General features: G+C 39.5%; 1 long non-coding RNA gene across 1 annotated transcript in view; it reads left to right on the forward strand.

Annotated features, from left to right (window-relative positions):
- Positions 1-16,214, forward strand: part of LOC113933998 — a 96,878-nt gene that overhangs the window by 70,446 nt on the left and 10,218 nt on the right. The gene's annotated exons all lie outside the window — the stretch shown is intronic.

Consider the following 16,214-nt stretch of genomic DNA (forward strand, 5'->3'; position numbering starts at 1 on the left):
CACTTGATTAACATGTATTTTGTATACGTCTTTTATACTGTATTCTTAAAATAAAGCAAGCTAGAGAAAAGAAATTATTTTCAAATTGTTGCAAATCTTCAAAAAATTTCCAGTATATTAATTGAAAAAAAGATCTGCATATAAGTAGACCCATGTAGTTCAAACTTGTATTGTTCAAGGGTCAACCATAATCGACAGTAATTTAACATTTTACATTTCAGTTGTTTTTTTTTTTTTAAATATGTATGAAAGGGTAATAAATGGGCAGTACATTTGCCAACCCCATGTGATCACTTTTCACATTAAATTCTGTGAGCTCTACTGGTTCTACCACGACAGCATATCTCAAGTCTGTCCACTTTTCTCCATACCCACTGCTACCTCCTTGGACCAAGCCAGCCTCTACCATCTCTGATCTGGATGGCCGTAAAGACCTCCTCACTTGTTTCCCCAGTTCCACTCTTGCTTATGTAAGGTTCATTCCCCACACAGCAACCAGAATCATCTTTAAAAATTACAAATCAGATCATACCATGCCTCTGCCAAAAACATTCAGTGTTTCCATATAGGTTCAAAACAGAATCAAAATTCCTTTCCATGAACTGCAAGGTATCATCCAACTCCCATCTACCTTTCTAGACTCATCATTAACTCAAGTATTCTGTTAGCTTGCCATTCCTATACTTGACAGAATCAGTCTTGTTTGTGCTAGAATGTTTGGTCTCTTGCAACAGGGATATGGATTAAAATTTTTTAGATAATGTCGGAAAAACTATCAGCTGAAAAAAAAAATCCTCCTCTAATCTAAGGGCTGCTACTGACAGGAGATTCATCGGGGGGTGCTGGTCACCCACTGCGCCATCCCAGCGCCACATCGTATGCTGCCTCCCTTGACAAAGAGCCTGGCCCATGGATGATGCTCATCAATGCTTGTTAAAATAAAGGACAAGTGAATTATAGTCTAGGTCAGCATATTATGTACAGTGTGAGAGCAGTGAATATGGGACTGAATGAAGCCTTTGCTGGCTCTAAGTCACTATCCTATTGTTTACCAGCTGTGGAACCTAAGACAAATTACTTAATTTCCCGGCACCTTGGATTCTGAAACCATAACATCGGAAAACGCTGTTAATTTTGTGGCATAGGATTGGTGTGGTAACAATGGGGAGATAAAATAGCTCAGAGAGGGAAGTTGATTATTTTTACTTTCCTTCCTTGCAGCTGGCCTCAGAAAATTAGCTGGCTTTTCCATGTTTTCTAATCTTTTCAGCCTTTCTATAGCTAAAAGAGACCCATGAGCAAGAGAGTGGCCTGTAATCTCCACAAACTGTTTCTTGGAAGACAAATCCACGGGCTTTTGATTTTATGCATTTTAGTATTCTACAAAATGTGAAACTAACGTAGCAGATAGAATCAATACACAGTCACTGATAAATATTTTGTAATTCCCTTCTGAAAATGTAACTGGAATCCTCCCCGCCCACCCCATTAGGCTCTCGCATCTTGCCATTTTTGAGGAGGGTGGTTAATAAGGAAGGGCTCATTAACCTGCTACCCCCTCTGATTTCTGACTTCTGGAAGGGACCTCCTTCAAACAGTTATGAAGAGACAAAGTAGGTTAATAGGTACTTATTCCTTGGTTTATATCTCTGCGGATGTTTAGCCTGAGTGGCTTCCATTGTAACTGGTTTCTGCCTCACCCAGGAAGAGTCGCCTCAAACATCCCTCACACTGGGTAGTGATGTGGTCAGCAAGAGTTGTCTGAATAAAAAAGAAACCTCCCATAGGGTTTTTTGTTTTTGTTTTTTTTTTTTTTTTGCTACCTTGACAACTCTTGGAATATTCCCCCATATTTGCAAGAAAACAAATTTGACTTGTAAATTTTGTTTTAAAATTCAACTCTGAAACTAGGTTGTAATTTAATTAACGCAATTCACAAACATTTATTGAGTCTTTTCATGTGGCAGGCCTTGTGTTGGGATCTCGGGATTAAAAAGATAAAAAGACCTGTTTCCAGTCTTAAAGAGCTTCATGTCAAATGGGAAAGAGAAGCATATACCTGGCAATTCTATAACAGAGACAGACAGTTAGAAAGGAGAGAGGAGTTAAATCTTCCTTGTCGGCTAGTCTTAGGAACTGAGGGACAAGAGATAATGTGTAAACTATCTACCCCCCAAATTTGTGACTTCGGACATTTATCATAGTTTCTGTGCATTGGGGGTCTGGGCATGGTGTGATGGGGTGGTTTTTGCTCAGAGTTCTTTGTGAGGCTGCAGTCTGCATGTTGGCTGGGCTGCAGTCAGCTTGACCTTTGGGGAAGGATCTGCTTCCAATCTTACTTACACAGTTGTTAGAAATACTCAGTTCTTCCCAGGCTGTTGGACTGAGGGCCTCAGTTATTCACTGGCTGTTGGCTGAAGGCTGCCCTCAGTTTCCTGCTTTGTGGGTCTTTGCATGGGACATCTCCCACATCACAGTTGCTTCATGAGAGTGAGCTAGCAAGAAGAGCCAGCAAGAGAATGTGAGTAAGACCAAAGTCATAGTCTTTTATAGCCTGATTTTCGAAGGGACCTGCCATCGCTTTTTCAGTGTTCTGTTCACAAGAAGCAAGTCACGAGGTTCAGTCTACACTGAAGGGGAGAGATTTACACACAGACATGAATACCAGGTGAGGATCTTTAGGAAGCTTCTTACTATAGATGAGTGAGCACTCATCAAAGGCAGATTTGGGATGGTGGAAGAGGAGGGACACATTCAAGGACAGGGGACCCAAACGAGCCATGCCATGAGAGCACAAGGGAGATTTGATTGGAGAATTTCAAACATTTGACTGGATTTCAGAGTGCAGGGGTAGAGTAATGGTAATGGTAAAGGTTGAAAATGAGGCTAGAGAGATAGGGAAGATACAGGTTATGAACGGCTTTGTGTAGAGAAATAAAGAATGAACTTCATCCCAAAATACTATTAAGGATCTTAAAGGAGAGTCACGATTCCACATTTACCTTTGAAAGATCCCTCTATGGCAGTGTTTACAGAGGGGTTATTTATCACACTTAAACTCAGTCCCTTTAGACCCTCATAACCTACATGCACATCAGCTTTCCTGACCTGTGGAAGCAAGGAGTTGGAGGGCTCTACAAGAAGCCATCGGTAATCAGTCACTGGAGTATTTGTGGGTGGTGCTAGTTGTGACATGGCCAAAGTGGGGGTGACTGAGCCTTTCTTCTTGCCCAGGAAAACTGGGAGAACTTACATCAGGAGCATCCTGGTTCATCCCTGGATAAAACGTAATGAGTTTTTACAGATTGCTCACTTTAGCCCCACTTCTTGAGAACATCCCACTGTCTCTGTCTTGAAGCTTATGGTTCTGCAGTTGGAAAGTTTTGAAAAGCCATTAGCAGAGCACTAAAAGACATGATAAATACGGACCTTCTCTGGTGACCTTTTAGAGATTTAGAACATTTTAAAAGTAGAACACAATAAATGTCATGGCCTCGGCTCCTTGTTTGTAGAGCAAGAGTCTTGAACGTGGTGGTCTCTGAAGTCTTGGAGAGTTTCCCATTCTGAGATTTTCTGTGAAAGGCATAATTACTTATAAATCTGCTTGTTTATTTTACTTCCAGAGATTAATCTTAAGGCGGACTATATTCTTCCCATTTCAAGCCTGACACTAATTCTTTGATGTTTTGGGGTCATGTCATTGGGGAGAAAGGCTTTTCTTCTTGTACTATTGCAAAACGTGTAGAAAAGCAGTTGCTAAGATAACATGGGAACTTGTGAGTGCATTTACTTCCCCCTGTACTGCTGACGGGCTGAGGGCTGAACTTTTTCTTTTCCAGGAGAGACATTGCCATTTCCGACAGGGAGGGAGTATATAATCCATGAAAAGAGGGACAGCCTAGAGTAATAAAGCAGATGTGAAGAGACTGTCCCACAGTTGTCAGTCAGCTGGGAAGTAAAAAGAGGCCACATGTGCATCTGAGCTTGCTCAGAGTCATCTCTGCTCCCTCCTCCCCCACCTGCTTATGGAGTGGAGTGGTGCCAAGACCGTGCAGTGCTGGAGCTAATCCAAACGTGCTCCTTTTGAGGAGAGAGGAGGCCTGTGTGGTTAGATTAAGGGGCTCTCTATTTACCACTATGCACAGGGGGCCCTTGAACTTGATGTCACAAGAAGATGGCAAAAGAATTTCCAGGGAATGATGAAACCCCCTATTCTACATATCATTTGTTGTGCGTGTTTACTCACACAGGGGAAATGTGGGCTTGTGAGGTACCTGCAGATCCTCCTCAGTAAGGAGGTGGTGAGATCTTCTAGCAACTGCAAGAGGTATATTTATGGGCTTCAAATCTATTTTTAATAATTTATTTTTAACTGGGTGATTCATACATGGGTATTCCTTATATGATTTGCTTAGACATTTTTAAATGGAGGAAACTGTAGGTGGCTGTGGAACTTAAATAGCCTTATTGAGGTATAATCAACAAATATAACTGTACATGTTTAAAATACACAGTTTGGAAAGTTTTGACGTATGAATATACCTGTGAAACCATTACCACAATCAAGAAAATGAAAACATCCATCATCCCTAAAAGTTTCTTTAAATTCCTTTGTACTCTGTCTCTTCTGTTCTATATCATCCTCACTCTGCCAATCACTGATTTTCTTTCTGTCACTATTGATCAGTTTGCATTTTCTAGAATTTTCTGTAAGTGTAATCATATAGCATCTACTCTATGTTGGTTGGCTACTTTCACCTAGCATATGTATTTTGAAATTCATCAATGTTTTTGCATGTAATGAGAGTTTATTCCTTTTTATCACTGAATAGTGTTCCAATGAATGGATGTACCATGATTTTATTTATTCACCTGCTGATGGACATTTGAGTCACTTCCAGGTTTTCACAAGTAAAGCTGGTATACACATTCTTGTACAAGTTTTTTGGTGTGGACATATACTTTCATTTCTCTTGGGCAAATACCTAGGAGTGGAATTACTGGATCATACAGTAGGTGTATATTTAGCTTTTTAAGAAAATAGCAAACTATTTTCCAAAGTAGTTGTACCATTTTACTTTCCCACCAATGGGGTGTGGATGTTGCAGTTCCTCCACATTCTCTCCAATGCTTGGTATGGTCAGACTTTTTAGTTTTAACTATTCATTATGGTTTTCATTTGTATTTTCTTAATGAATGATGACGTTGAAGCACACCTTGTCATGTGCTTATTTGTCTGTCTATCATCTATCTATCTATCTGTCTATCCATCTATCTATTTTTGGGGAAATATATAGTCAAATCTTTTTTGCTCATTTAAAAAATTGCGCTGTTTTCTTGTTTGGTTTTACAGTTCTTTATATTTTATAGATATAAGTTCTTTATCAGGTATATGCTTTGCAAAAATTTCCTTTTATCTAATGACTTATTTTTCATTCTCTTTAGTGTCTTCTGAAGGGGAGGAATTTTACTTATTTATTTATTTATAAAAAGATTTATTTATTTGAGAGAGAGAGAGAAAGAGAGTGGGGGGCAGGCACAGAGGGAGAGGGAGAGAGAATCTTAAGCAGGCTCCATGCTGAGTGTGGAGCCTTGCTCGGGGCTCGATCTCACGACCCTGAGATCACGACCTGAGCCGAGACGAAGAGTCAGACACTTAACTGACTTGAGATTTGAAGTCTAACTTACTACTTTATCCTTTTATGTATTCTGCTCCTGGTATTGTATCTAAGAAATATGTGCCAAACCCAAGGTCTCAGAGATTTTATGTTATGCCTTTTTCTAGAAGTTTTATAGTTTTTAGGCTTTACATTTAGATCTGTGATCCATTTTGAGTTAATTTTTTATGTGATATGAAGTATAGTTTCAAGGTTTTTTTCCTTGTATATGTATGTCCAGTGGTTTCTGTGCTTCTTGTTGAAAAATCTATCCTTTGCCACATATATGATTTCAAAATTTTCCTCCTCATATGTGGCTTGTCTTTTTTTTCCCCCTCTTTGCATTATCTTTTGCAGTACAGTATTAATTTTGAAGCAGTCACATTTGTCAATTTTGTCTTTTATGGTTTGTAATTTTGGAGTTGTAGCTAAATCTTTGCCACTTAAAAATCTCCAGCTTTTAGCTATCTGTCCCCTGTGTGATAATCAAATATGCAAATATGGATGAAACATTCTTGGTGTATGGAATATGCTAATATTGTAAAGTGTATTATTTTAGAAATTTTAAGAGGAGTCCAGGCAGCTGCAAATGGCAAATTAGGGACAGAAGGAATTTTAAAACATTTTTGGGAAGAAAGGAAGAAAAAATTGCCTTGCGTGTCTTTTTGTTATTTGTTTTTTTAGAACAGAAGGATAATCATGGTGGAGATGGGATGAGGCTTAGCATCAGATGCAAATTCATGATGATAATTGGTTGTTAATATTCTGGGGGCAGGTGCTATGTGTACTTGGACTTAAAAATCAGCCATAATGTGCTAGTTGCCAACACCTTATTCTGTGAGTGATTACTGGGGATCACTTTGGGTACAGAAAATAAATTACTCAAAAAAATTTTCTCCTACATCTACGCAAGAAAATACCCAATTTGGGATCCGTGGGACCATTTGCCTTCCTTCCTCTTACAGGCAGGGGACTACCCTCGGTCAGTATCCTTTCCTGTTCCAAATCTTCACTACTTTCCTTAGGCTAGATCTCCAGCCAGTCCTCATATTTTCCTTGGTTTCAACAGCTGCCTTCCTTTCTACCTCGTTGAAACCATCAGGTGTGCTTCTGTCGCCTGCGCCTAAACACCCATCTATAGCCACAGCTATCCCTCCATGCCTCAAAGGGCCACACAGGAGGTCAAGGCAGAGGGCAGGCAGAGAGAGAGGCAGGATCTGGGGCACGTGCCTTCGTTAGGGGCTGTGGGTGGTGTATTGGTCAATTCGAAGCATAAGAGAGGGTTTGTTTTTTTTTTCTACAGAGATTTTATTTATTTATTTTATTTATTTTTCAGAAAGAGAGAGAGAGCACACAAGCAGGGGAAGCTGCAGGCAGAGCGAGAAGCAGGCTCCCCGCTGAGCAAGGAGCCCGATGTGGGACTCGATCCCAGGACCCTGGATCATGACCTGAGCCAAAAGCAGCTGCTTAACTTAACTGAGCCACCCAGGTGTTCCAGGAGGGGGTTTTGTAAGCCCTTTGGGGGTCTCATCTAAAGGACACAAAGGGATTACAGGCGCTGGGAGGCAGGAGAGACTGTTGAACACAAGGGCTGCTGGGAAAGTCATATCATGAGCTCACATTTGCCTGTAACTCTGTGGGCTTGCGTGAGGGGCTAGCATCAATGTAAAGCCCCCAGGGCCACTTGGCCAAACAAAATGGGTGCTGAGGCAGCAATACCATGGAGTAGCTTAATTTTAAACTTTGGACGTGTGCCTATCCTAAAAATATTCCTCATTGGACCCCTGATTTTCCTCCTCCTCCTTTTTTTTCTTGCTATTTTATCCATGTTTTTTGAATGAGTAATATTGCTATCTCTACTTGTACTACTCCAACTTTTTCCCTGATCCGCGGTGTCCTGGCCTCAGCCCTGACCACTCTACTGAGACTGCCCAATAAGGTCCAATAACTCCTTCATTGCCGTACCTAATGGGCATTTATCAAGACTATTTTACTGGACTTCTTAGTTGCATTTACCTCTTTTTTTGAAACTCTATACCACTGGGTACCATGAAATTTTACTCTCTTGGTTATTTTTCTGATTCCCAGAAATTCTTTATTGTCTTTATTGTCTGTCTTCTCAATAAATTGTCCTTTTTGTAAAAAAGTAAGTGAATCTTCAAAATGAATGATGAATACCATATACCCACTGAAACTATTTTTTTGTTCCTTGTCAAGATTTTTGGATTGGGTACTGAAATGAATATCTTACCATTGGTTTTTGCTTTTTATTTTAGTAGGTCATATGTTCTAATTTTATTCAGTTAACTTATCCATAACATTAGCATACCAGAGAAAGTATCCTCCTGGATCTGTCTACCTGTTCTCTTTGCAAGAATCTGGATGGTCATTAAATCTGTGTGCCAAAAAACAGCTGAATTCAGAGTATTCAACTCACAGGACAGAAATATATAGTGTTGTGCCTTAAAAATTATGCAAACCTTAGAAATCTGTAAATGAGAATTGAATTTGGAGCCTAGAGGTAGAAACTGTGATTAAAGAGAATATGAGAGCTTCTAAGATTTTTTTTTTTTTCTGGGCAGGAGTAAAAAATAAAAGACAAATCTCATTGCTTTTTTCCCCCCTACCACATAAAAAGGTAATACAAAGGCTTAGAAATACAAAGTTGCTTTTGGAATTTAAATAGGTTTTTGTTATATAGTATAGTAATCCTTGTTTAAATCAGCAAAGTAGTGTGGAGGCACGGAGTTAAGGATAAATTCTTTATACATCCGATTTCCCTTCTGTTTGATAGTATGAACATATTTTCTTTCTTGCAACATTATTATCTCTTTACTGGATAGAATTAACCTCCAGTCAAGCCACTTTGATCATTGAAAAAATGTTAAGTGGTCCTTTCATTTATTCAAAAATTGCAAATACATATGTACTATTTTTTTTCTTTTTTTGAGAAACCTATCTAAAATGGGTCGAAAAGAGGTCCAGGAAGGTTTATGCGGGATAAAGCAATAGCGTTTATATTTATTCTTTATTTTATCACAAGAGATTTTGTTTTCTTTTACTTGCTAACATGAAATATAGCTGGTTTATGCCCCATAAAGAGCACTAGCCTTCTACAGTGGAGAAGAGAGTGGCAGCGTGCCTGACTAATGGGCAGTTTAAAGTCTCTGATGCACAGGGATCAACTTAAATAAGGCCTCCGTGTTGTCAAGATTTAGAATCTACAGATGCACCGACATTTATTCATCTGCTTTTCATTTAGCTTTGAAGACTTGCAGGTCAGCGGCATCTGATTGCTCTGGCCGCCTTCCGGGACTAGCAGAGGCCAAGAACACGTTATGAGACGGCCACCAGGTGGCAGTCTTTGACGGAGAAACCCCTGCCCTCCGGCAACCACCAGTGGCTCTTTCTCCTTCCGGGCCTCCTTTTCTTTTTTTTCTCCTCCCTTTCGCTCTCTCTTGCTTTCTCCCTCCCTCCCTCCTTCTCTCTTTCCTATGATATTTTTGCCTCTTATTCCCACGAAACATTTCATTTATCTTCAGGAACCTATTTATAATTTACTTCCCGTCACAATGTTCTTTCCGTCTCTGGAAGAATGAAGAGGGTTTCTGCATGCTATTGCAGCAGGAGGGACTATTCCTTTACACTTCATAAATGTACATAAAATACAGAAAACGTGACCAAATTAAAAAAAAAAATCAAACACACAGCCCCCACCCCAAAGCAAACTATGTATAATAACCATAGACCAAATGCGGGTGTAATCCATACGGCACTCCTTAGGAAAAAAATGATTAGTAAAATGGAGTGCGTCTGCTTCACCCACTGGTCAAGAAGGGATTGTGCCCTGGGTGATGGAGCAGACAGCTCGGACTGACATCTGAAAATCTCACGCCCATTTTGCTTTTAACCTGGGAAGGAGTCTGTTGTTTCTTTCTTGCTGACAGTTTTATCGATGGAGTACGAGGATCCAGGAGGCCTGGTCTGCTCTTCCAGGACTGGCTGGTTCCTGCATGACCAGCAGCAGGGGGGAGAATTGCATTAATCAGTAAAAATGGTTTTACTAAACCTGGAAGCTGGATGCAGGTGGGATGGCGTTGACCAAACCAAGTGTATTGTTTTGCTCAATCTCGTAGCCATCCTTTACGTTATAGATGAAGAAGCTAAGAATCAGGAAAGCCACTAACTTGCCAAAACTGTGTAACACAGGTTCATTTCATGCCAAGATCCAAAGGCCGTCTAGGCTGCCTCCAGTTTAAGTGTACCAGCGTTTTCTCCCCTGTTCCTTTCCTTTCTCCCCATTGATCCCCTTCTCCATGTTTTCCTTTTCATTTCCTTATTCTTAACCAGTTTCCCATCCCCCAGACCAGATTCACATTTCTCCATTGACACAACCAGTTTTTACTAATCTCAGTGTTGTTTTAATTTTCATGACTTTGATTATGAGTGAGGTGAGCATTTAAAAAAGAAACATGTATTACTTCTTTTGTGAGGCACATACTCTGCCTATATTTTTTTCTACGTTGGGAACTCTTCTTTGTTAGTTTCTAAATGTAAAGTACAGTACCTTTTTGTCCCCTAAGTGTCAAATATTTAAAAAGATAATTTTCATCTTCTCTTCGAGTTTTTTTTTTTTTTATGGAAACTATTTTTCCTTATGGCAAATTTTAATCTTTGTAAATATGAACCTGTTCTTTTTTTTGCTGTGATTCATACCTTTGTTGTCTGGCTTACATAAACTTTTTCACCTCAAGATTGCAAACTATATTTTTCTGTAATTTCTTCCTTTATTTTTAAAACCACTTTATTGAGGTGTAGTGACACAAAAAGCTGAACATATTTAATGTACAAAACATAATGAGTTTGGAGATAAGTATACACTTGTGAAGTATCTGTCACAATCTATGCCATAAACATATACATCCCCTCCAAAAGTTTCTTCTTACCCTCTTTATTTATGATTATTTTTATTACTTTTTTGATCAGAAGAGCACAACGTAAGATCTACCCTCCTAGCAAGTTTCTGTTTAAGTAGGCTCCACACCCAGCATGGAGCCCAACCTGGGGCTTGAACTTATGATCCCGCGATCAAGACCTGAGCTTGAGACCAAGAGTTGGACGCTTAACTCCCTGAGCCACCCAGGCGCCCCTATAGCATTTTTAAAATCTACAGTACAGCATTGTTAACTTCAGGCCCTATGCTGTGCAGTAGATCTCTAGGACTCACTGTTCTATAACTGAAACTTTGTATACTTTGTGAGGGATTTTTTTTTTGTCTTCATGATTATTTAAATCTTTTAATCATCATCATTATTTTTCTGTATGGCATAAGGAAGAAATCTAACTTCATTCCGTTTTGAGAATAATACATATTTTGAAACAAACAAACAAAAAGAAATACATCAAGTACCAGGCACACCGTAAAACTGACTCTGTGAGGTAGATACTATTTTTATTTCAATTTTTCAATGGAAGAAATGGAAGCACAGAAAGGTTACATTATTCACCCAAGTCAAAGCAGTAACATTTGGCTTCAGAATCATGAAAGTCAGTATCTTTCAGCAGGTAGTCTGACTTGAGAGAGACTGGCCAAAGATTTAGAAGTTTATTCTGAGAGATCCAAGTAGGATTACATTTTCTTCATAATTATGTTTTTATTTTTATTTTCCCTTTTAAATAGTAGGACGTAACAATGTACTTTCAGGCTGAATTATGAGGGTATTGAAGGCTAAATAGAAGGAGTCTTGTAAAAGACTGTAATTAGATACAAATATAAATTTATTAATATAAATCTATACGTGTCCTCCAAACTCACTCAATACATCTGGAAATGCTTCACCCATTTCCATAAAGCATCTAGCTGTGATATCTTTTGACTCTGCCTGTCCATTTTTAGCTGCCTTTCCTCCAAGGATGATGGGTGTAAACTGACTATTGATTCTCTTGCTCCCGCTGCTCCTTACTACAAACGACCTACATTCCCTCACGTTTGGGATGCAGTGTGTTGCTTTGGAGCCTGCCCGAGCTCACTCTCCTAAACTAATTTCACACGTTTCAGGCTCATTAACTCTATACTCTAAGAAGTTAAGTTCATTTGACTTACATTTGTTAATTTACTCTGCTAGGGAATTACTCACACCGTGTGTGCGGCTCTTCCCTGGTGGCCTGAGAGAATGATCAGATTGCTTATTATCTGAAAGTCATTTCACCAAGTGGAAGGATTTGACTTCATCAGTTTCACCCATAACACCACATTTCATCATTCTGTACTTGACTTCCTGCGTTCAAAAACAACTTTTGAATAAAATAAAACCCAAAAAGCAGTGCTTCCTGGGGGCCTGGTGTTAAGTCTGGATATTACATCATATAAATTATGAAGTAATTGTTTTGAGCAAAACAATCTCCTGTGATCTGGACAGAAATATCTTTCAAGTTGTGCAGGATGCAAACTGTGCTAGTGTTTTAAGAATCAGATATTTAACCAAAAAGAAGCTGAAGCCATGTAAACTAAAAGAACATTCATTCCATGAACACTTTAAAAGTGCCTTTCTTTGTTGGAGTGAGTTCTGAAAGGGGTCTGGTTTTTGTTTGAAGACAAATACCTAAATTCTATTTAAAAATCTGCTGTCATATTGAATTTGAGTTCTGATCCAGTGGATAAGGTTGGTCTGAGATCATACATACTCTGTTTTGAGCTATAGAATCTGGTAGTTATTTCTTAACAGCTTTATCTGTGTTCGCATCTCTGTCTCTCTGTCTCTGTCTCTCTGTCTCTCTCTTTGGATCTCTATCTCTGTCTCCCCCCTGACACACACACCCCAGAATAGGAGCCACAGAGGGAGATGACAGGAGCCATTTCTGAGGTAAGCATCTTGGGTGCTCTGCAGAAGAGAAAATTGAACGTCTCTTGGTTTTCAGCAATGCCCACGTCCGCATGGTAGTTTTTGAGGAAGACAAAGAAGTGTAGTAGATAAAGACATGCAGTTTAAACTCTGAACCTTGACCAGTTGTAGCCAAGTACTGGGAATTTCCTCTGAGGACTTTAAAGACCTGGACCCATGAAAGAGCCAACACCTCTGTCTGTAAGAATGGCAAATGGAACAATATGAACTCAGGGATTCATAGAGTCAGGGAAAGTTGCAGATTCAGGAAGGGGAGCAAAAAAGGAAGATCTGGACCAGATCGTGACAGAGCTATTTTCGTTATCTGGCTCAACTAAGGATTTTCCCCTTTTTTTTTTAAGTGAGGAAGGAAGTAAAAGCTAACACCAAAACCATTCTGCATATTACATGTAGTTCATTGTGTATGTAATTGTGCTTAGGTTAATTCTGGTAAATTGTCAAGTTTAGTCCATTGAGTGGGGTCATTTATCATCTTATATTTTCTTTTGTTACAGTCAGATTCTTAGTAGAATCGTTTCTTTATATATTGTTGGAAAGAAATGGCAGAACTTGGTGGAATCTCTGCTGGTAATTTTATTCAGGATTCTAGTGGGCAGAGCAGGTCAGTAGCATCCTCCAGTGGATGGCAGCTACTTAAGACCTATTGCTTGGATTAATTTAGAAGGAGAAAGAATTGTATGGCAGGATAGGCAGTGAAGAGGTCTTAGATCTCCTATCTAGCCACATCTTCAAAGCTTAAGGAATTTGAGGTTAGGGCAGTAAATGACTTATCCAGGGCCACCAAGGGAACATAGCAGGGCCAGGATTGGGTTGCAGATCCCCTGGCCCTATTTCTCGGTTCTTCACCTAATGCTTCCCAACTTCACCAAATCTGTGTGTTCTGGCAAGGGAGAAAGACTCTCTTAATCTGTTTCCTGAATAAAATGTTCTCTGCCATTTGCAACACTCCAGAGAATAGAAACATAGCAAAATCATTGTTTTGCGTTAATACTTCCATTTTCAGCCATCTCGGCAATCAATCAGAACTTTTATCTTCTTGCCTGAAACGACAAGGACATTTAATTCACAACAATTTCCTTTTTCCTTTCTCTCAGAGACTCTATTAAATAAAACATGATGGATCACACTCTACATTTGCATGCCAGCTAAAACACGGTCAAGGTTCTGCTAGAACAGAGAGGATCCTGCCCTTGCTTGAACATGATGGGGACAAAATGAAAGTTAGTGCTGGGAAATGCTCAAATTCTGCACATGTGAACATTTTTCACTTAAGGAAAGGGGCCCAATTAATGGCCAGAATGAAAACTGGAAGCAATGCTAAAAATTAATAGATAAATTCCAATCAATAAATGTCACAGTCCTATCTAATTAAGGCTAGCTTTTAATGACACTTGAATTTTAGAGAGCTGAGCTGGAACATAATCTGGCCAAGTATTCATTTTCTGTACTGTACCTTTCAGTAATTCCCTCCTTCCCATAACAATTAGAACAGAGAGGGTTTTTTTTTTTTTAAATCTGTGCTTTATAGAGACTGTTCATATTTCTTCTTCTTCAGAGTGCCCAGGGGTGCTTGTCTTGCATGTATTTTAGAGCAACCCAATGTACTTCGCAATCTTGCATACAAAGCTATTGATTGTAGTGTTGACAGTACCATAAAGGCATTGTCCAGTCCAACCGCCTGGTTTATGCAGACAGAGGATCACATTTCTACTTCTATATTCTCCTCTCCAGGGAGCTTATGGTTTACTTACAATCAAGGTTAAATAGTGAGGTGTTCACTTGAATGCAGATCTCCTGCCTCTTGGTGACAGTGCTGTTTTCATACGTTCATTTATTCATTCAAGAGATCCTATTTTGTTCTGTGAATGTCAAGATAAACAAGATGCATATCTTCCCACAAGAAATGTACAGATTGGTGAGGGAGTATGGATAGATTAGTAATAATAGCACAGTGTGGTAAGTACCATTTATGGAATAAGGATGAGATTCTGTGGGAGCACATTGGAGAGATTTGTAATGTAATTTAAGGGCTGAGGAAGGTGTTCCAGAGAAAGTAAAATCTAAATTGCAACCTGATGGATGGAAAGGAGTTAATTTAGTGAAGGGATGGGGGAACCAGGCAGAAGGAATAATCTGAGGTGAGAAAACCCAGCTCATTCATGGAAAACTGTGCCACTTACATACAGGATAGCTCCATATTGACAATGATGAGAGAGGAAGCTGGAAAGAGAAATTATTTAGGCTTCATAAGCTACATTAAAGATTTTGAACTTGCTGTTTATTGCAATGGAAACCATTGAATGATTATCAAAACAAGATGACAAAAATACATTTATGCAACAGAGCGATTACACGGGAGACGAGGGTATGGATGATAGATTGGAGAAAATCAAGAGAACAGACACCACCACTACCTCAGTCTGGGAACTCTGTCTACAGACTCTTTAGTCACAGTTGGTCAGAAGGAACCTTATTTAGGAAATGAGCAAATGTTGGAATTTTTACTGACTTGGTAACCAGATTTCATAGTCTTTCCAAGTTCCCGAAGTAGGATTCTTCAGGGTAACATTCCCCATCAGGGCAAGGTTGTAGCAGTTGGCATGGCCTGCTTATTACATCCAGACTTGTAGATGTTTCACTTCTTATATCAGGGAATCTGCAGCTCTTCCTAAGTCTTAAATTCCCTCAACATACTGGCTGGTGATTATAGTTGTGGTAGCAATAGTCACAGCTCTGGCAATAACCTTCCTTATCCATAATTCCCTGAGAGGATGCTGTCTCTCATGGTTTTAGTTTATAAGCTCTTGGATAATCAGAGAATCATCTAGTAGCACAGTACTTTTCCCCTTTTTTTTGCTTCTGCTTTCGTTTTTTTTTTTCCCCTTTTTTTGACACTCCCTATTATTTGTCTCTTACTCATAGTCCTTGATTTTAATTCTCTGTCTGCTTAGGGGATGAAGCTGTATGTGACCTCAGGGCTGGGGCCCTTCAGTGACTTTTCAGAGAAGTCGAAAGGTGCATGAGTCTGTACCATGGCATCTACCAGTGTACCTTAGTACTCATTATGCTGGCTAAGTCTACGTATATGAGAATAGTCCCCATTTATTTCTATGAGTATCAAAGGGAAAATAAGAAACAGTCATTTTGCCTGGTTCACTAGCAACTCCCTGCCCACGACAGGCCAACCATCTTGCCACATCTAGTTCAGGCCCCATGTTTGTAGAGACCAGTATAGCTCTCAGGAGTAATCGTCAAACAAATTACATCAGGGGGCTTTTTGCTTGGCTCCATTCACTCTTCAATCCCAGGGTGACTTTGAATTTAGAGGCCAAGACAGGTCACTTCTAAAGTCAAGAGTGGCTTATATGCATTCCAGCAGAAGCTTAGGGAGTATCCTGCCAAGGAAGAAGGGGATAGGAAGGGCTGAGGAAGGTTTCTGGAGCTGCTGTGACTGGCTCTTCTTCTTTCATTTTAGATGATTTTTAAATATTGAACAGAAAGCATAAACTCCTATCTTCCTACCTAGGTGTCCATGCTAAACCCTGAGTTTATTAGGTCTCAAAAGCTCTTATCCCCTTCCCCGCATGTCACTTGCTGTGGTATTATCTCACAAAAACATCCATCTGACATTTACTGGACTAGATAACCAACAGAC

The sequence above is a fragment of the Zalophus californianus genome, chromosome 13 (assembly GCF_009762305.2).
Source record: "Zalophus californianus isolate mZalCal1 chromosome 13, mZalCal1.pri.v2, whole genome shotgun sequence".
Lineage (NCBI taxonomy): Eukaryota > Metazoa > Chordata > Mammalia > Carnivora > Otariidae > Zalophus > Zalophus californianus.